The sequence below is a fragment of the Spinacia oleracea genome, chromosome 1 (genome assembly GCF_020520425.1).
Source record: "Spinacia oleracea cultivar Varoflay chromosome 1, BTI_SOV_V1, whole genome shotgun sequence".
Lineage (NCBI taxonomy): Eukaryota > Viridiplantae > Streptophyta > Magnoliopsida > Caryophyllales > Amaranthaceae > Spinacia > Spinacia oleracea.
This window is the reverse complement of record NC_079487.1, coordinates 20920584-20941724: the sequence shown is the minus strand read 5'-3', so window position 1 is coordinate 20941724 and position 21141 is coordinate 20920584. Positions and strand designations below refer to the sequence as shown.

Genomic DNA, 21141 nt, shown 5'->3' with positions numbered 1-21141 from the left:
AATTCGCATCCTACTAGGATTACGATTCCTTTTCCATAACTCTATAAATAAAGGCCTAGGGGTCATAATTTATACATAAGTTTCAAAGTATTCAAAAGTGAGTTTTTTGAGAGAAAATTAAAACACATCTTGCTCAAAAGTGCCGAAATTTTCTAGTACCTTAAGGGCGATTCTAGTTGGTCAATCTTAAGGCGGATCCGGACGTGCTGTGGACTATCTACGGAGGGACGACACTTGGAGTCCTAAAAGACTTGTTCTTGTTCGGTTCGGGCGCAGCTAGGGAGGGCACGCAACAAAGAGTATGCATCTAAATTATGCTATATGATTATGTGTAAATAATATGTTGTCCTGGGTTAATGGTTGTTTCCGCATGATTTATGTAATGTCATATGTATCATAACCTAACAGTGGTATCACGAGCCCCTTATTATTTTCATAATCTAAATTGCATGAACATGGTTAAATATTACAAATTTGCAAGAATTAAAAGGGGTGATTAATTTTCGTAATTGTTAATTAATTGCAAATTGCGTTTATTTAATTATATGTACGCAGTTTTTCGGCAGTTTCTTCATTACTCATCCGAATTGAGTGATTTTTGTGTCAATTCCGCATGTAAAAGGCATTCTAAAATTTTGACAAAAATAGTATTTTTCTGCCGAACCCAGAATTCTCAAATTCGAAGCCTAACTATGACTTTTCGAAGGTTTTAGTTTTTCGAATGCAAAATTTCGTAAATTTAAGATGTTAAATTAAATATTTGCGATTCCTGTTGATAAATCTTGAATTTTTGATTGACCTACTGCATATGTTTAACAAGTTTGAATGCCTAGTCTTGTTAATTATGCAATCTAATTTGTAATTATGATTAATTTGTTAAAAATTAGAATAATTTAGAATTAATTTGATTTTCATAATTAATTGTAATTTAATTAGAAACCTATGATTAAAAACCACCATAAAAATTGTAAATTTACGATAAATTTTAAATTTTTATGACCTAGACTTGAATCCATATCAATCGGAAATCAATTGGATAATAAATTTTCGATTTTTTCGCCCTAAAATTATGAAATTAATAATATTTATTAATTTGTCATTAATTTTAAATATAAAATTTTAAAATTTTATGCGATTCGTTCAAATAACTTGCACGCACGAAGCAATGGACGCTTCGTGTTACCCTTAAGGGGTGTTGTATAATGCGGGCATGCGACGACGAGCAAGGGAGCTCGTCGCCCGTGCGGCACGAATGCAATGAGCAAGGGCGTAGTGCACGAGCACAAGGCAGCAGCCCTGCCTTGTGTCGTGTGCCACGAGCAATGAACGAATGGGCATGGGCGAAGGGCGAGCCAAGGCAGTCGCGTGTGGGCAGCAAGCGAGCTGCGCCACAACGCGCGCTGCCTCGCACAAGTGCGCGCAGCCTCGCGCGCAGCGAGCGCAAGCTCGCGTGCCACGAGCGCTGCGCCCAGCACTGCTCGCGCGCGCAGCGCGCGATGTCGCTCGCCCAGCGAGCGATGTCGCGCCCCAGCGAGCGATGGCTCGCGCGCGCAGCGCGCGATGTCGCTCGCCCAGCGAGCGATGTCGCGCCCCAGCGAGCGATGGCTCGCGCGCACAGCGAGCGAGCCAGCGCGCCCAGCGAGCGATCTCGCGCGCGCGCACTGCGAGCGATAGCTCGCGTGCGATGGGGCGCTGTGCGGAGGCTTGCGATAGGACAGCAGCAGCTATGCGACGAGCGCATGGGCTGCGCGCACATGGCCAGCAATGGCTGTGTGCGTACGGCCCATGGGCGTGCAACGCGTAGGGTGTTTGCGTTACGATTAGATCGTTTTGAATGTTTAATTTGAAAATTTCAGTTCACGTAATTTTAATTAATTTTAAAATTAATAATTTGAATTAATTTCTTGGACTTTAATTTTGAATATTATAATTATAATAAATGGAATTTATTCTAATTATTTTACTAAAATTAAAATCATGAATTAATTTAAATGCGACTGAAATTAAATTAAATTTTTGGATTCAATTATAAATTTATATGAGCTTTAAATTTTAATTAAATTTGTATGTTTCCGGTTAGACTAGAAATACAATTTTATGTTTAAAATTAGTAAAGCATATGAATTTATTGGTTTGAGTGGGAGCGCTTTTTAGTCATAAACTCTTGATTAGGTCTACAAATCCTTAAGGTTAAAACAACTTGATTAGAATTAATAAGGACTGAATAATTGGTAGATTATTGGTGCCCTTGATTAATTGCTGCAAATGTTTACGTGATGCATAATGTGTTTTACTAACCAGCTATGTGGGCCATTCATGATAATGAATGGGTGAATGGTATATATTGTATATGTACTGTTTTGCAGGTTATGAAGTGACTAGTATGGCCCAAATAGGATAGAAAATATGGTCTGCGTACCATTAATTTGAATGTAATTGGTCTAAAGCACCAAAGTTATTTTTCAATTCAAAATGGTCTGCGTACCATCAAATAGTTGTAATTAGTTATAGCTTATCCTATTTGAAGAAAATGGTGCCTCCCACGGAGATTTTCAAGACGGACTTTGAAGTCAAAGCTTCAAGATGAAGTCGGGCCATACTAGATCACAAATATCTTATGCATGTTTTAAGTTATTTATTGCTTTAAATATGTCTTAAAATGCATGAGATCAAAAGCTTGATTATGTTGCATGATTAAGGATTTTAGTTCACTTAAAATCTAACCAACATAGTAAGAGCCTTAAGTTCCAAACTTAAAAATTGAGTTAAAAGGTGCCATGCCAAAATATACACTTGCTTGGATATCCTTTACATCAATCTAGTAATAGTTTTCGCTCAGCGAGGTGTTACTTATTGGTCCTAAAGGGGCAAGGTACACAAATAATTGTGAGTACATGTTAGTTTTGGTGAAACTCAACGATATAAGTAAGGAGTCCTTTTATGTCGTGGCAAATTCGATAGGTTTACCTAATAAGTTCTTAGACGTACCTATCAACCAAGAATAGTTTCTAGACTATTAGCAAAAGGCTTTTGCTTACCTAAGATGTTCTAGGATTAAGTCGACAAACTGTGCTTAGTTCTTCAATGATTTTAGGATCTTGGAATCATTTTATTCACACCTGCCGGAACACATAACTTGAATAAAATGCTTAATAAACATTGAATTATGCATAAGTTTATTAAGAGAAACTGTGAATGGTTATTTATTTGTTTATTCTTTTCAATTGTAGTTTTAATATGGCAAACAACAATCAAAACATCATCATGGGTTCTGAGCTTATGGTCAAGCTGAACCTGACAAATTTTCTTGAATGGGAAGCTAAGCTAGTTGAAATAGTCAAACTCAATGGACTTGAGTATGTACTGTCACATCCCATGCCAAGCTACTATGCCAGAGACATGACCCCTGAGAGATTTTACGCCTGGGATGCGGATCTCAAAAAGGTTATGAGTCTCATGCTGAACAATATCCCTGATGATTGGGCTAGAAGGTTTGTAGCCTATGAACCTTTTACGCTCATCAAGAATCTGAGGGATATCTGTCGTGGAAGTACGGAGGACAGGGACCTGAACGTCCATGAGTTGATTGAATCAATGTCTGGTCTAAAGGTTAGTTCTCCCAACAGGTGTTATAGGATGGAGGTCCAAGAAACACATGTTCAGCTCCTTCGCACTAAACAGAGGGTAGGCGTCCCACTGAGGTTCCATGTGGATCTTATGTGTTCATATTTTGATCGCCTAAGTCTACTAGGAACACCAATAAGCGAAAGGATGGCAGTCTCTGTCTTGCTCAATTCACTACACAGTGGGTTTGGTCGCTTCAAGCAACTATACCTAAGTGAACCAAGAGAAGAAACAGTTGCAGAATTTATTCACCTTGTCAGAAAGGCTGAAATAGTACTGGACTGTGAAGCCAAAGATTTACTCAAGGCTAGAAAGAGACCATTCAAGAAAGGTGGAAAGTCCAAGGGCAATGCTAAATCAAAGCAGGACAAGTCCACATCAAGCTGTCTTTATTGTGATGGAATAGGCCATTACAAAAGAGAATGTCCAAAGCTAAAGGAAGATCAGAAGAACGGAACAGTCGTTCCATCTTCAGGTATTTTCGTTATAGACTGTATACTTGCTAATTCAACTTCTTGGGTATTAGATACAGGTTGTGGCTCACACTTACGTTCCAATCCACAGGGACTAAGAAGAAGTAGAAAGTTAAGCAAGGGAGAAGTCGACCTACGAGTGGGAAATGGAGCACGGATTGCTGCATTAGCCGTAGGAACTTACTATTTGTCGTTGCCCTCCGGGCTAGTTTTGGAACTGGAAGAATGTTTCCATGTTCCAAGTCTTACTAAAAACATCATTTCAGTTTCCTGCTTAGATGCTAAGGGATTTTCCTTTATAATAAAAGACAATAGTTGTTCGTTTTATTTTAAAGAGATGTTTTATGGATCTGCTAGATTAGTCAATGGACTTTATTTATTAGATCACGACAAACAAGTATATAACATAAATACCAAAAAGGCCAAAAAGGATGATTCAGATCTCACCTATCTGTGGCATTGTCGATTAGGCCATATAAAACTTGAAACGCTTAGAAAGACTTCAAAGGGAAGGAATTCTAGAACCATTTGACTTAGAGGATTATGGTAAATGCGAATCATGTTTACTTGGCAAAATGACAAAGCAACCTTTCTCTAAAGTTGGAGAAAGAGCAAATGAACTATTGGGTTTAATCCATACAGATGTATGTGGACCAATGAGTACAAATGCTAGAGGTGGTTTCAGCTACTTTATCACTTTCACTGATGACTTCAGTAGGTATGGTTATGTCTACCTAATGAAGCATAAGTCTGAATCCTTTGACAAATTCAAGGAATTTCAGAGTGAAGTAGAGAATCAATTAGGCAAGAAGATCAAGGCACTGCGGTCTGATAGAGGCGGTGAATATCTGAGCTATGAATTTGATGACCATCTGAAAGAATGTGGAATTCTATCAGAATTGACTCCTCCTGGAACACCACAATGGAACGGTGTGTCAGAACGGAGGAACAGAACCTTGCTAGACATGGTCAGGTCAATGATGGGTCAGGCCGAACTTCCATTAGAATTTTGGGGACATGCACTAAATACAGCTGCACTCACTATAAATAGAGCTCCGTCTAAAGCTGTCGAAAAGACTCCATACGAATTATGGTTTGGAAAACCTCCAAATGTGTCTTTTCTTAAGATTTGGGGATGTGAAGTATACGTCAAACGATTAATTTCAGACAAACTTCATCCAAAATCTGACAAATGTATCCTTGTGGGCTATCCAAAGGAAACAAAGGGGTATTACTTCTACAATACATCTGAGAACAAAGTGTTTGTTGCTCGAGATGGTGTCTTTTTGGAGAAGGATCACATTTCCAAAATGACAAGTGGGAGAAAAGTAGACCTCGAAGAAATTCGAGTCGAACAACAAACTCTAGAGAATGCTCAAGATGACATTCAGGATGAAACTCAGAGATCTTTAGAAGAATCTGGTGAGAATCATGGTCAATCTAGAAATGTTACCCCGCGTAGATCGCAAAGATATAGATCTCAACCGGAAAGGTACTTAGGTATTTTGACGAACGAGAGCTATGACGTTCTATTACTTGAAAGTGATGAACCTGCGACTTACAAGCAAGCTATGACGAGCCCTAGCTCCAAGCAATGGCAAGAAGCCATGCAATCTGAATTAGACTCCATGTCTGAAAACCAAGTATGGGATTTGGTCGATTTGCCAGATGGCTACCAAGCCATTGGAAGCAAATGGGTTTTCAAACTGAAAAAGGACAAGGATGGGAAACTTGAAGTTTTCAAAGCTAGATTGGTTGCAAAAGGTTGCAGGCAAGTCCACGGTGTGGATTACGATGAAACCTTTTCACCAGTTGCAATGCTAAAGTCTATTCGAATAATGTTAGCAATCGCTGCATATTACGATTACGAAATATGGCAGATGGATGTCAAAACTGCTTTCTTAAACGGCGTTTTAACAGAAACTGTGTTTATGACACAGCCTGAAGGTTTTGAGGATCCAAAGAATGCTAAAAAGGTATGCAAGCTAAAGAAGTCAATCTACGGATTGAAGCAGGCATCCAGGAGCTGGAATATACGTTTTGATGAAGCAGTCAGTGACTTTGGTTTCATCAAGAACGCAGACGAATCTTGTGTATACAAGAAGGTCAGTGGGAGCAAAATTGCTTTCCTAGTATTATATGTCGACGACATATTGCTTATCGGAAATGACATTCCTATGTTGAACTCTGTCAAGATTTGGCTTGGGAAATGTTTTTCGATGAAGGATCTAGGAGAAGCACAGTACATATTGGGCATCAAGATTTACAGAGATAGATCTAAAAGGATGATTGGACTTAGTCAAAGCACTTATATCAATAAGGTGCTTGATAGGTTCAAGATGGCGGACTCCAAGCGAGGCTACCAACCCATGTCTCATGGAATGACTCTAAGCAAGACTCAGTGCCCAAAAACACTTGATGAGCGTAGACGAATGAATGGGATTCCATATGCATCATTGATTGGTTCAATAATGTATGCTATGATATGTACACGCCCGGATGTTGCGTACGCACTCAGTGCTACGAGCAGATACCAGTCAGACCCAGGAGAGGCGCATTGGACTGCTGCCAAGAACATTCTGAAGTACCTGAAAAGGCACAAAGATGACTTCCTGGTCTATGGTGGAGATGATGAATTAATTGTTAAAGGCTATACGGACGCAAGTTTCCAAACCGACAAAGATGATTTCAGATCACAGTCTGGGTTTGTCTTCTGCCTCAACGGAGGAGCAGTAAGCTGGAAAAGTGCTAAGCAAAGCACCATTGCGGATTCTACAACTGAAGCGGAGTACATTGCTGCACATGAAGCAGCAAAGGAAGCTATATGGCTAAGGAAGTTCATAGGAGAACTTGGTGTAGTCCCCTCCATTAAAGGACCAATAGCCCTGTATTGTGATAATAACGGAGCTATTGCACAGGCAAAAGAGCCTAGACACCACCAGAGAGTCAAGCATGTACTTCGTAGATTTCACCTTCTACGAGAGTTCGTTGAAAGAAAAGAAGTCGAGATAAGCAAAATTGGAACTGATGACAACATATCAGATCCATTAACTAAACCTCTGCCGCAAGCGAAGCACAACTCGCACACTGCAGCTATGGGAATCAAGCATATTGGAGAATGGCTTTGATGTCTCTGTTTAATGTTTTAAAGTTTTAGAGTTTAAATCTTTGTAAAACATTATTGGTTAATCATTCACAATAAATGAAAGGAATTCATTTTTCCATTTAATTTGTGGTTTATTAAATGATGAGTCCCTTCAATTTGACGATATATTCAAGATAGACTGTCAGGACCAGTCCTGTGACTAAGAAATGTCTATCAAGTGAACTTGAATGTCAAAGGTTGAAAATGGTCCCTAATCGGAGTTTTCTATAAAATTGGACGCATAGAAAACGTTAGACGATTAGAATGCAAGATGACTAGTAGTTCTGTTTCTTGAACTATGTGGACATGGCAATGTCATAATCATTTGCATAGATACTTACTTTGGGAAGACTAGTATCGGACAAGACCTATGAAACTTTACTGTAAGAGATGAAAGTCTGTCATAAGTAAATTTCATTAAATTATTAGACACTAAATCCTCAATACCTGAGTGATTTGAGATTACTTGTTTGAGAACTGGTTGCTTTGACGTTGACCAACCGTCGCACCGTAAAAGGAGGCTATAAAGGCAACGCTCAGGTAATCACCTATCAAACGAAGTCTAATCTCAAGATCGCAAGATTGGGATTGTCCTCCCATAAATCGGGATGAGATGCTTAAAAGTTGTACAAGGCCACTCGGAGAGCTAGAAACTGTGAAATGCATGGCCGTGCTCGGATGAATCATAGGCTATGATTATCTGTTTATTTGATCAGTTGAACTCTGAAACCGAGGAACACCTCTGGACATAATAAGGATGACAACTCTTACCTTATGTTCAAGAGCAAGCATCGAGCGACAAAGGAATTAGGAAATGCACACTTGTCCCTAAGGACAAGTGGGAGACTGAAGGAAATAATGCCCTTGGTCCAAGTATGCATTCTATGTTAAGTCTAATAAATGCGGTTCAGTATTAATTAACAAGTTAATAATTCAGTGAGATCAAGTGAGCTGAATGCCTAGCTAGAGGCCGCTTCAGTTCAAGTGGAATTAATGATATTAATCCACAGCTTACTCTTGACTGAACCCGTAGGGTCACACAAATAGTACGTAAACGGATCAAGTATTTAATGGCATTAAATACTCCATCTATGAATATTCGGAACCGACGGATCTTGGTTTCAGTGGGAGCTAAGATCGTCACAGGCAAGAAATGAATACTCCGGAAACGATGATATTGCCGGAAACGGAAATATGGATCGTATCGGAAATATGAATATTATCCAAGTCGTAGATGTTGCCGGAAACGGAAACATGGTACGTATCGGAAAATATTATTGGAAATGGAAATATTACCAGAATCGGAAATATTGCCGGAAACGGAAATATTGTCAGAATCGGAAATATTGCCGGAATCGGAAAATAATTCCGGAAATGGAAATATTAAATATTTGTTCGAAACGGAAATTAATTCCGGAATCGGAAATATTAAATATTGTTCGTATCGGAAATAGATTCCGGAAATGGAAATTTAATCGGAAGCGTATCGTACGAATTAGCATCGGACGAGGCTTGCCGGACGAAGGCCCAGCACGAAGCCGGGGCCATCGCCCAGCAAGCATGCGCGCCACAAGCCCAGCCAAGGCAGCGCCCAGGCCTACCGCAAGGCAGGCCCAGCGCGCGCCAAGGGCCACGGCTGCGTGGGCCGTGCTACGCGGGCTGCTGCTCGCACGCGCATGGGCAGCCCTTGTGGCTGCCGTGTGTGTGTGAGTTTGTGCTCATGCGTGATTCCTGAATCTACAAGAGTCAGTGTATGATTAAATTTCTATTCCTAATTGGATAAATTAATTAAATAGAATTCATGTAGGATTCTAATTCCAATTAATTCGCATCCTACTAGGATTACGATTCCTTTTCCATAACTCTATAAATAAAGGCCTAGGGGTCATAATTTATACATAAGTTTCAAAGTATTCAAAAGTGAGTTTTTTGAGAGAAAATTAAAACACATCTTGCTCAAAAGTGCCGAAATTTTCTAGTACCTTAAGGGCGATTCTAGTTGGTCAATCTTAAGGCGGATCCGGACGTGCTGTGGACTATCTACGGAGGGACGACACTTGGAGTCCTAAAAGACTTGTTCTTGTTCGGTTCGGGCGCAGCTAGGGAGGGCACGCAACAAAGAGTATGCATCTAAATTATGCTATATGATTATGTGTAAATAATATGTTGTCCTGGGTTAATGGTTGTTTCCGCATGATTTATGTAATGTCATATGTATCATAACCTAACATGACTGGTATCTGCTCGTAGCACTGAGTGCGTACGCAACATCCGGGCGTGTACATATCATAGCATACATTATTGAACCAATCAATGATGCATATGGAATCCCATTCATTCGTCTACGCTCATCAAGTGTTTTTGGGCACTGAGTCTTGCTTAGAGTCATTCCATGAGACATGGGTAGGTAGCCTCGCTTGGAGTCCGCCATCTTGAACCTATCAAGCACCTTATTGATATAAGTGCTTTGACTAAGTCCAATCATCCTTTTAGATCTATATCTGTAAATCTTGATGCCCAATATGTACTGTGCTTCTCCTAGATCCTTCATCGAAAAACATTTCCCAAGCCAAATCTTGACAGAATTCAACATAGGAATGTCATTTCCGATAAGTAATATGTCGTCGACATATAATACTAGGAAAGCAATTTTGCTCCCACTGACCTTCTTGTATACACAAGATTCGTCTGCGTTCTTGATGAAACCAAAGTCACTGACTGCTTCATCAAAACGTATATTCCAGCTCCTGGATGCCTGCTTCAATCCGTAGATTGACTTCTTTAGCTTGCATACCTTTTTAGCATTCTTTGGATCCTCAAAACCTTCAGGCTGTGTCATAAACACAGTTTCTGTTAAAACGCCGTTTAAGAAAGCAGTTTTGACATCCATCTGCCATATTTCGTAATCGTAATATGCAGCGATTGCTAACATTATCCGAATAGACTTTAGCATTGCAACTGGTGAAAAGGTTTCATCGTAGTCCACACCGTGGACTTGCCTGTAACCTTTTGCAACCAATCTAGCTTTGAAAACTTCAAGTTTCCCATCCTTGTCCTTTTTCAGTTTGAAAACCCATTTGCTTCCAATGGCTTGATAGCCATCTGGCAAATCGACCAAATCCCATACTTGGTTTTCAGACATGGAGTCCAATTCAGATTGCATGGCTTCTTGCCATTGCTTGGAGCTAGGGCTCATCATATCTTGTTTGTAAGTCGCAGGTTCATCACTTTCAAGTAATAGAACGTCATAGCTCTCGTTCATCAAAATACCTAAGTACCTTTCCGATTGAGATCTATATCTTTGCGATCTACGCGGGGTAACATTTCTAGATTGACCATGATTCTCACCAGATTCTTCTAAAGATCTCTGAGTTTCATCCTGAATGTCATCTTGAGCATTCTCTGGAGTTTGTTGTTCGACTCGAATTTCTTCGAGGTCTACTTTTCTCCCACTTGTCATTTTGGAAATGTGATCTTTCTCCAAAAAGACACCATCTCGAGCAACAAATACCTTGTTCTCAGATGTATTGTAGAAGTAATACCCCTTTGTTTCCTTTGGATAGCCCACAAGGATACATTTGTCAGATTTTGGATGAAGTTTGTCTGAAATTAATCGTTTGACGTATACTTCACATCCCCAAATCTTAAGAAAAGACACATTTGGAGGATTTCCAAACCATAATTCGTATGGAGTCTTTTCGACAGCTTTAGACGGAGCTCTATTTATAGTGAGTGCAGCTGTATTTAGTGCATGTCCCCAAAATTCTAATGGAAGTTCGGCCTGACGCATCATTGACCTGACCATGTCTAGCAAGGTTCTGTTCCTCCGTTCCGACACACCATTCCATTGTGGTGTTCCAGGAGGAGTCAATTCTGATAGAATTCCACATTCTTTCAGATGGTCATCAAATTCATAGCTCAGATATTCACCGCCTCTATCAGACCGCAGTGCCTTAATCTTCTTGCCTAATTGATTCTCTACTTCACTCTGAAATTCCTTGAATTTGTCAAAGGATTCAGACTTATGCTTCATTAGGTAGACATAACCATACCTACTGAAGTCATCAGTGAAAGTGATAAAGTAGCTGAAACCACCTCTAGCATTTGTACTCATTGGCCCACATACATCTGTATGGATTAAACCCAATAGTTCATTTGCTCTTTCTCCAACTTTAGAGAAAGGTTGCTTTGTCATTTTGCCAAGTAAACATGATTCGCATTTACCATAATCCTCTAAGTCAAATGGCTCTAGAATTCCTTCCTTTTGAAGACTTTCTAAGCGTTTCAAGTTTATATGGCCTAATCGACAATGCCACAGATAGGTGAGATCTGAATCATCCTTTTTGGCCTTTTTGGTATTTATGTTATATACTTGTTTGTCGTGATCTAATAAATAAAGTCCATTGACTAATCTAGCAGATCCATAAAACATCTCTTTAAAATAAAACGAACAACTATTGTCTTTTATTAAAAAGGAAAATCCCTTAGCATCTAAGCAAGAAACTGAAATGATGTTTTTAGTAAGACTTGGAACATGGAAACATTCTTCCAGTTCCAAAACTAGCCCGGAGGGCAACGACAAATAGTAAGTTCCTACGGCTAATGCAGCAATCCGTGCTCCATTTCCCACTCGTAGGTCGACTTCACCCTTGCTTAACTTTCTACTTCTTCTTAGTCCCTGTGGATTGGAACATAAGTGTGAGCCACAACCTGTATCTAATACCCAAGAAGTTGAATTAGCAAGTATACAGTCTATAACGAAAATACCTGAAGATGGAACGACTGTTCCGTTCTTCTGATCTTCCTTTAGCTTCAAGCAATCTCTCTTCCAATGCCCCTTCTTCTTGCAGTAGAAGCATTCGGATTCAGAAGTGGGTTGACTGACCTTCCTCTTTGCAGATTTGGCGCCAGTTTGCTTAGTTGGGCTGGCCTTGTTGCCACCTTTCTTAGCATTCCTCTTCTTTCCAGATTTCTTGAACTTGCCCCCACGCACCATAAGCACATCCTGCTTATCACTTTTGAGCGTCTTTTCAGCGGTCTTCAGCATACCGTGAAGCTCAGTGAGCGTTTTGTCCAGACTATTCATACTGTAGTTCAGTTTGAACTGATCATACCCGCTATGAAGAGAATGGAGGATGGTGTCTATAGCCATTTCCTGAGAAAATTGCTGATCCAGCCGACTCATATTCTCAATGAGTCCAATCATTTTGAGAACATGTGGACTTACGGGCTCGCCTTTCTTAAGCTTGGTCTCAAGAATTTGCCTATGAGTCTCGAATCTTTCGACTCGAGCCAGATCTTGGAACATGTTCTTCAACTCACTGATGATTGTGAAAGCATCTGAGTTGATGAACGTTTTCTGCAGATCCGCACTCATGGTGGCGAGCATTAGACATTTCACATCCTTGTTGGCATCAATCCAACGATTGAGGGCTGCCTGAGTGACCCCGTCGCCTGCAGCTTCGGGCATCGCCTCATCTAGGACATACTCCTTTTCTTCCTGCATAAGAACTATTTGCAAGTTCCTTTGCCAGTCAAGGAAGTTTTTCCCGTTCAACTTCTCCTTTTCGAGAATTGATCGAATGTTGAATGAATTGTTGTTTGCCATATTAAAAACTACAATTGAAAAGAATAAACAAATAAATAACCATTCACAGTTTCTCTTAATAAACTTAAATTCTAGCATACATGCATAATTCAATGTTTATTAAGCATTTTATTCAAGTTATGTGTTCCGGCAGGTGTGAATAAAATGATTCCAAGATCCTAAAATCATTGAAGAACTAAGCACAGTTTGTCGACTTAATCCTAAAACATCTTAGGTAAGCAAAAGCCTTTTGCTAATAGTCTAGAAACTATTCTTGGTTGATAGGTACGTCTAAGAACTTATTAGGTAAACCTATCGATTTTGCCACGACATAAAAGGACTCCTTACTTATATCGTTGAGTTTCACCAAAACTAACATGTACTCACAATTGTTTGTGTACCTTGCCCCTTTAGGACCAATAAGTAACACCTCGCTGAGCGAAAACTATTACTAGACTGATGTAAAGGATATCCAAGCAAGTGTATATTTTGGCATGGCACCTTTTAACTCAATTTTTTTAAGTTTGGAACTTAAGGCTCTTACTATGTTGGTTAGATTTTAAGTGAACTAAAATCCTTAATCATGCAACATAATCAAGCTTTTGATCTCATGCATTTTAAGACATATTTAAAAGCAATAAATAACTTAAAACATGCATAAGATTAAATGTGATCTAGTATGGCCCGACTTCATCTTGAAGCTTTGACTTCAAAGTCCGTCTTGAAAATCTCCATGGGAGGCACCATTTTCTTCAAATAGGATAAGCTATAACTAATTACAACTATTTGATGGTTCGCAGACCATATTTGAATTGAAAAATAACTTTGGTACTTTAGACCAATTACATTCAAATTAATGGTACGCAGACCATAATTTCTATCCTATTTGGGCCATACTAGTCACTTCATAACCTGCAAAACAGTACATATACAATATATACCATTCACCCATTCATTATCATGAATGGCCCACATAGCTGGTTAGTAAAACACATTATGCATCACGTAAACATTTGCAGCAATTAATCAAGGGCACCAATAATCTACCAATTATTCAGTCCTTATTAATTCTAATCAAGTTGTTTTAACCTTAAGGATTTGTAGACCTAATCAAGAGTTTATGACTAAAAAGCGCTCCCACTTAAACCAATAAATTCATATGCTTTACTAATTTTAAACATAAAAATGTATTTCTAGTCTAACCGGAAACATACAAATTTAATTAAAATTTAAAGCTCATATAAATTTATAATTGAATCCAAAAATTTAATTTAATTTCAGTCGTTATTTAAATTAATTAATGATTTTAATTTTAGTAAAATAATTAGAATAAATAAAATTTATTATAATTACAATATTCAAAATTAAAATCCAAGAAAATAATTTAAATTATTAATTTTAAAATTAATTAAAATTACGTGAACTGAAATTTTCAAATTAAACATTCAAAACGATCTAATCGTAACGCAAACACCCTACGCATTGCACGCCCATGGGCCGCACGCACACAGCCATTGCTGGCCATGTGCGCGCAGCCCATGCGCTCGTCGCATAGCTGCTGCATCTCCCATCGCAAGCCTCCGCACGCTGTGGTGCTCGCTGCGCGCGCCAGCGCTCATCGCACGCGAGCCATCGCTCGCAGTGCGCGCTCGCCAGCGCTCGCTGCGCGTGCTCCATAGCTCGCTGTGCGCGCGAGCCATCGCTCGCTGTGCGCGCGACATCGCTCGCTGGGCGTGCGACATCGCTCGCTGTGCGCGCGAGCAACGCTGGGCACAGCGCTCGTGGCACGCGAGCTTGCGCTCGCTGCGCGCGAGGCTGCGCGCTCTTGCGCGAGGCAGTGCGCGTTGTGGCGCAGCTCGCTTGCTGCCCACACGCGACTGTCTTGGCTTGCCTTTCGCCCATGCCCATTTGTTCATAGCTCGTGGCCCACGACACAAGGCAGGGCTGCTGCCTTGTGCTCGTGCACCACGCCCTTGCTCATTGCATTCGTGCCGCACGGGCGACGAGCTCCCTTGCTCGTCGTCGCATGCCCGCACTATACAACACCCCTTAAGGGTAACACGAAACGTCCATTGCTTTGTGCGTGCAAGTTATATGAACGAATCGCATAAAAATTTAAAATTTATATTTAAAATTAATGACAAATTAATAAATAATATTAATTTCATAATTTTAGGGCGAAAAATCGAAAATTTATTATTCAATTGATTTCCGATTGTTATGGATTCAAGTCTAGGTCATAAAAATTTAAAATTTATCATAAATTTACAATTTTTATGGTGGTTTTTAATCATAGGTTTCTAATTAAATTATAATTAATTATGAAAATCAAATTAATTCTAAATTATTCTAATTTTCAACAAATTAATCATAATTACAAATTAGATTGCATAATTAACAAGGCTAGGCATTCAAACTTGTTAAACATATACAGTAGGTCAATCAAAAATTCAAGATTTATCAACAAGAATCGCAAATATTTAATTTAACATCTTAAATTTACGAAATTTTGCATTCGAAAAACTAAAACCTTCGAAAAGTCATAGTTAGGCTTCGAATTTGAGAATTCTGGGTTCGGCAGAAAAATAGGTTTTTTGTCAAAATTTTAGAATGCCTTTTACATGCGAAATTGACACAAAAATCACTCGATTTGGATGAGTAACGAAGAAACTGCCGAAAAACTGCGTACGTATAATTAAATAAACGCAATTTGCAATTAATTAACAATTACGAAAATTAATCATCCCTTTTAATTCTTGCAAATTTGTAATATTTAACCATGTTTATGCAAATTAGATTATGAAAATAATAAGGGGCTCGTGATACCACTGTTAGGTTATGATACATATGACATTACATAGATCATGCGGAAACAACCATTAACCCAGGAATACATATTATTTACACATAATCATATAGCATAATTTAGATGCATACTCTTTGTTGCGTGCCCTCCCTAGCTGCGCCCGAACCGAGCAAGAACAAGTCTTTAGGACTCCAAGTGTCGTCCCTCCGTAGATAGTCCACAGCACGTCCGGATCCGCCTTAAGATTGACCAACTAGAATCGCCCTTAAGGTACTAGAATTTTCGGCACTTTGGAGCAAGATGTGTGACTGAATTTTTCTCTCAAAAACTCACTTTGAATACTTTTAAAACTCGTTATAAATTGTGAACCCAGGCCACATATTTATAGGGGTATGGAAAGAGAATTGGAATCCTATTAGGATACGAATTAATTAAACTTAGAATCCTACAAGAACTCTAATTAATTAATTTATCAAATAGAATTAGGAATTTAATCATTAACCGAACTCTGCACGTTTTAGGAATCGTGCATGAACACAAACACTTACGCACACACACACGGCAGCCACGATGGGCCGCCCATGCGCGTGCGTGCGAGCAGCAGCCCACGCAGCGAGGCCTACGCGAGCTACAAGCCCACGCAAGCACCTGCGCGCGCTGCGCGCGCTGTGCGCGCTGCCACGGCCTGCTGGGCCTGGCCTTGCGCTGGGCCTGGCGTGGCCTTGGCTGTTCGTGTGGCGCGCTTGGCTTGCTGGGCGATGGCCTGGCTTCGTGCTGGGCCCTCGTCCGGCAGGCCTCGTCCGATGCTTATTCGTACGATACGCTTCCGATTAAATTTCCGATTCCGGAATTCATTTCTGATACGAACAATATTTAACATTTCCGATTCCGGAATTAATTTCCGTTTCGAACAAATATTTAATATTTCCGTTTCCGGAATTATTTTCCGATTCCGATAATATTTCCGATTCTGACAATATTTCCGTTTCCGGCAATATTTCCGATTCTGGCAATATTTCCATTTCCGATAATATTTTCCGATACGTACCATGTTTCCGTTTCCGGCAACATCTACGACTTGGATAATATTTATATTTCCGATACGATCCATATTCCCGTTTCCGGCAATATCATCGTTTCCGGAGTATTCATTTCTTGCCTGTGACGATCTCAGCTCCCACTGAAACCAAGATCCGTCGATTTCGAATATCCATAGATGGAGTATCTAATGCCATTAAATACTTGATCCGTTTACGTACTATTTGTGTGACCCTACGGGTTCAGTCAAGAGTAAGCTGTGGATTAATATCATTAATTCCACTTGAACTGAAGCGGCCTCTAGCTAGGCATTCAGCTCACTTGATCTCACTGAATTATTAACTTGTTAATTAATACTGAACCGCATTTATTAGACTTAACATAGAATGCATACTTGGACCAAGGGCATTATTTCCTTCACAGTTCAGTTCTGATCTGGACATGATCTGTACATATCAGTTCTGATCTGGTCATGATCTGTACAGACTAGTTCTGATCTGGACATGATCTTTGCAGATCAATTCTGATCTGAACATAATCTTTATAGAGTCGATATCTGGTCTGGTCTGGTCTGATCTGAACTTATTTTTTCTGATCTGAGCTGATCTGATCTGAACTTATTTTTTCTGATCTGATCTGATCTGGTCTGATTTGGTCTGATCTGTTTAGATCTGAAATAAGTAATAAGGTCCTGAAATAAGGTGAACTAAATAGGGCCTAAGAGTTTGTATAATAGGTTACATGCAGAGTTCTTAGGTGGATCGATTTTTAGTATTTGAAAAATAAAGGAATTTTTTTTCACATTTTTTCTTATATTTATCCGGACAATGTACATTTTTTTTAACGCATATTAAAAAAGTGTTGGTTAAATGTTTTGGTTTAGAGGGAGCCACGGAGAACAAATTATGCATATATGATTTGATATCAGTTCATGACTACAATCCTTAATAGCTTTAATCAATTAACTAATTGACATCCACATTTATAAAAATGTCACATATGTGATTAATTGATTTGGCTTCATTTATATTTCACATTTTGAAATTGATAATTATTTCGAGCCCAAAAATAAAACCTCTCGTCCAATAAGTGTCCCAAGGCCGCGAGTCGCAACTCTCAATTAAATCGGCTTACAAAGTAACTTTAGATCCATCATAAAAAATTCACAAAATTTAAGTTTACAAAGACAAATTTTACGGAGTAATTAACTAACGGTATCTTAAAGTAATATACAAAGTATATACCTTATTTTTTTTTTATTAATTATAGTGGAGTAGTACTCTGTGTCAAAATTATGTACGTCTGGTGAGGTATATTTTCAATAATTAGTATAGAAACCGTGTCATGCACGGTAATCCAAAATTATTGACTTGGTATACGTATTTTCTAAAATATAATTTGTATTCATCTATTTTTTCTTACTACTAATACTTCACTTTTCAAATATAACTACAATGGAAGAAGGTATCAATATACTAAATACATCAATAAAAAGTAAATAGCGGATATATTATTAGCAAAAGAAGTAGACATAAATAATTTATGTAATAATTTTAGTAGGCACCAAATTCCAAAATCCAACTCATGAGATATTAATGTCTAATTTTCTAATAGCTGTTAAAAAAATTACAAAAAGAAAAAAAAAGTGAAAAATTAAAAATGAATACATTAAACTAAGAAATACTTCGTATTACATAGCTTTAAGATCCAAATTTGACATGTTACTTTATAATAGCATTTTTTTTAAAAAAAGGAAAGAGAATGAGAAGTTCCACCACCATTCACCTTCTCACTGGAATTAATGATCCATCGCCATTCTTGTTCTACCTCCCAATCATCTTCTACCTCCCATTCATTCTATTCCTTCTACACCCAAAAGAACAATACTCCATTTTTAATCTTTACTCAAATACGGGAAATAAAATCACATAATTTATATATCTGGCACTAGTAGAAAGATATTAATTTGCTGCCATGACTTAGCGGCGTTAATTTGAAAACGCCTCTAACTAAATAACAAAATAGATGAATTAGGTGAAAAAAACTTCCTTTGCGGCGTTATCTTGAATTATGACGCCTCAAACCATTTTAGTTTGCTGCGTCATCACGTTAAACGCCGCAACGGGTGGTCCCAGAAACATATTCACCCGCGTTTAGCTTCTTTCTTTTGCTTCTCGTCATTTCACAAAACCACATTCTTCTTCCTTCAACCTCATCTCCACCATCGTCGTATGTCCTTCGACCTCATCTCCACCACCGAATTCACCGAGAAAGTGAAGCTTCAGATTCATCTCCACCGTCAATGTCTGTCCTTCGACCTCATCTCCACCACTGCCTTTCTTACTTAAGGTAAATTATGCTTCCACTGACTCCTCCTCATCCTTGCCGTTTTTTCGATTCAATTACTCTATTCCCCTCGTTTTAGTCTCTCAATTAACATGAATTGTGTATGAGTTATCGAATCTCTCTTGCTCTCTCCTCTCCTCTCCTTTCTCCACCGAAAATGTAAACCCTAATTATCAAATTCAAATTTTTGCTTAGAAGAACCTTAAAATTGCTTCGAATTTGAGGTAAGGTAATTTCGTATGTCTAATTTCTTTTGCAAATTTGATGTTTAGGTAAGGTGCTTCGAAGAAAGAAGATCACAAATTTGAGAAAAACACAAGTTTTATTCCAGTAAGACACATTTTTTCTTGCTGAAATTCTACTTAATTTTGTGAATTTTACTTTAATTGTTTATTTATATTTTCTGGGTTTGATTTGAAATGAGCGCATGTATGATGGAGGCTGTTCCAACCTCAAGTAATAGAAGATAATTCAGAAGGTGAATTTTTGAATTAAATTTATTGATTTATTGTGGTCTGAAAGAACATGGAGGTTGTTGCAACCTCATATTCTTTCTGTTTGATATGTTCTGCTATCTTTAGTCCCATTTTAAGAAACAATATTGCTGCCTGAAGTTAAATTCATATCATTCTAGGTCAGTTTAGGGTTGAATTAGATACGTGTCATGCTAGGTAGTGTGTCCACGTGGACTGAATTCGTTCTTGGGTTACATTTGGCTATCACTTAATTTTAGACTTCACTATAAATGCAGCGGTTATTGAGAGCAAAATAGAACATTAACTGTACCTTCTAATTAACTGGGCAAATGGATGGAAGCAAAGAAACAACTAAATAAGGCGGTAAATAATTTAAACATTTGTTCTAAAATTCCAACAACAAAACAAATACTCTGCCTATTACTCTATAATCTATATAAACTACCATTAAGCAATAAAAGACTGAAAGAATCAGGTTAGAATAAATTAAAGAGTATCAGGTGCAGCTGGTCTTTCCAACTAATTAATGGATGTGGTGAAAATCGTATATGTATAATCCAGACATACCATTTTTTTACCTATATCTCATTGTACAGCAAAATATCACAGTTCTGTACTGTTTTGTACTGTTATAAAATTATCACAGTATTTGTATATTAAACATTTAAAGGGTTTAGAATACCAATCTAAGTTCACGGGTTAGAGTTGGGAGCAAAAACGACTATAACAGTTAAAATATGACCTATAATGATCATTAAAGCCTTAAACGCGCATAACTTGACCAAAGTAGATGAGAATGAGTCTAAGCAACCTAATACTAAGTATATTAAACATTTAAAGGGTTTAGAATACCAATCTAAGTTCACGGGTTAGAGTTGAGAGCAAAAACGACTATAACAGTCAAAATATGACCTATTATGATCAATAAAGCCTTAAACGCGCATAACTTGACCAAAGTAGATGAGAATGAGTCTAAGTAACATAATAGTAAGTATATTAAACATTTAAAGGGTTTAGAATACCAATCTAAGTTCACGGGTTAGAGTTGGGAGCAAAAATGACTATAATAGTCAAAATATGACCTTTATTGTCATGAATATGACTATAACAGTCAAAATATGACCTTTATTGTTTCATCGGACTAAGTTTTATTGATGGAAAGACACACGATTTTTGGTTCCTTTATTGTCATGAATGATGTTGTTGTCATGTTCTCAAGGTTCTTGATTCTAAGGGCTTCGCCCTTCCATGCTTAGCCATGGTTCGAGGACATAGGAGAGAACAACTTTTTAGATCATCTAACCGAAGATAACTAATTTTATGATATTATTTTGTTAGGTTTGCTTATCACTGAGTGGAGATCCTTTCACCGATGAGCAAATTGATGAAATACGAGACAAATGCATGGGCATCATACTTCACAGAACATTGTGTGTAATTAACGCTTCATCGATCTCTTTTTGTGGATGTTTCATGCTATTAAAATCATATATAATTGCTTATTTTATTTTTGGTGCAATTTTGTAACGTATGATATAGTTATTATAGACTTGAACCTATTTAGGTGGTTTATTTTTGTAAACATATGATGGTTAACTTATATGTAAAAATCAAAGTTTCTTGGAAGTTATTGGTGGTTGATGACA

At 38.3% G+C, this 21141-nt stretch overlaps 1 long non-coding RNA gene across 1 annotated transcript; it reads left to right on the top strand.

The window, feature by feature from the left end:
* Nucleotides 1–18583: 18583 nt before the first annotated feature.
* Nucleotides 18584–21141, top strand: LOC130465759 (uncharacterized). Its single transcript, XR_008925778.1, has 3 exons — nucleotides 18584–19022; nucleotides 19292–19349; nucleotides 20834–21141. It is a non-coding gene; the product is annotated as an uncharacterized lncRNA (long non-coding RNA).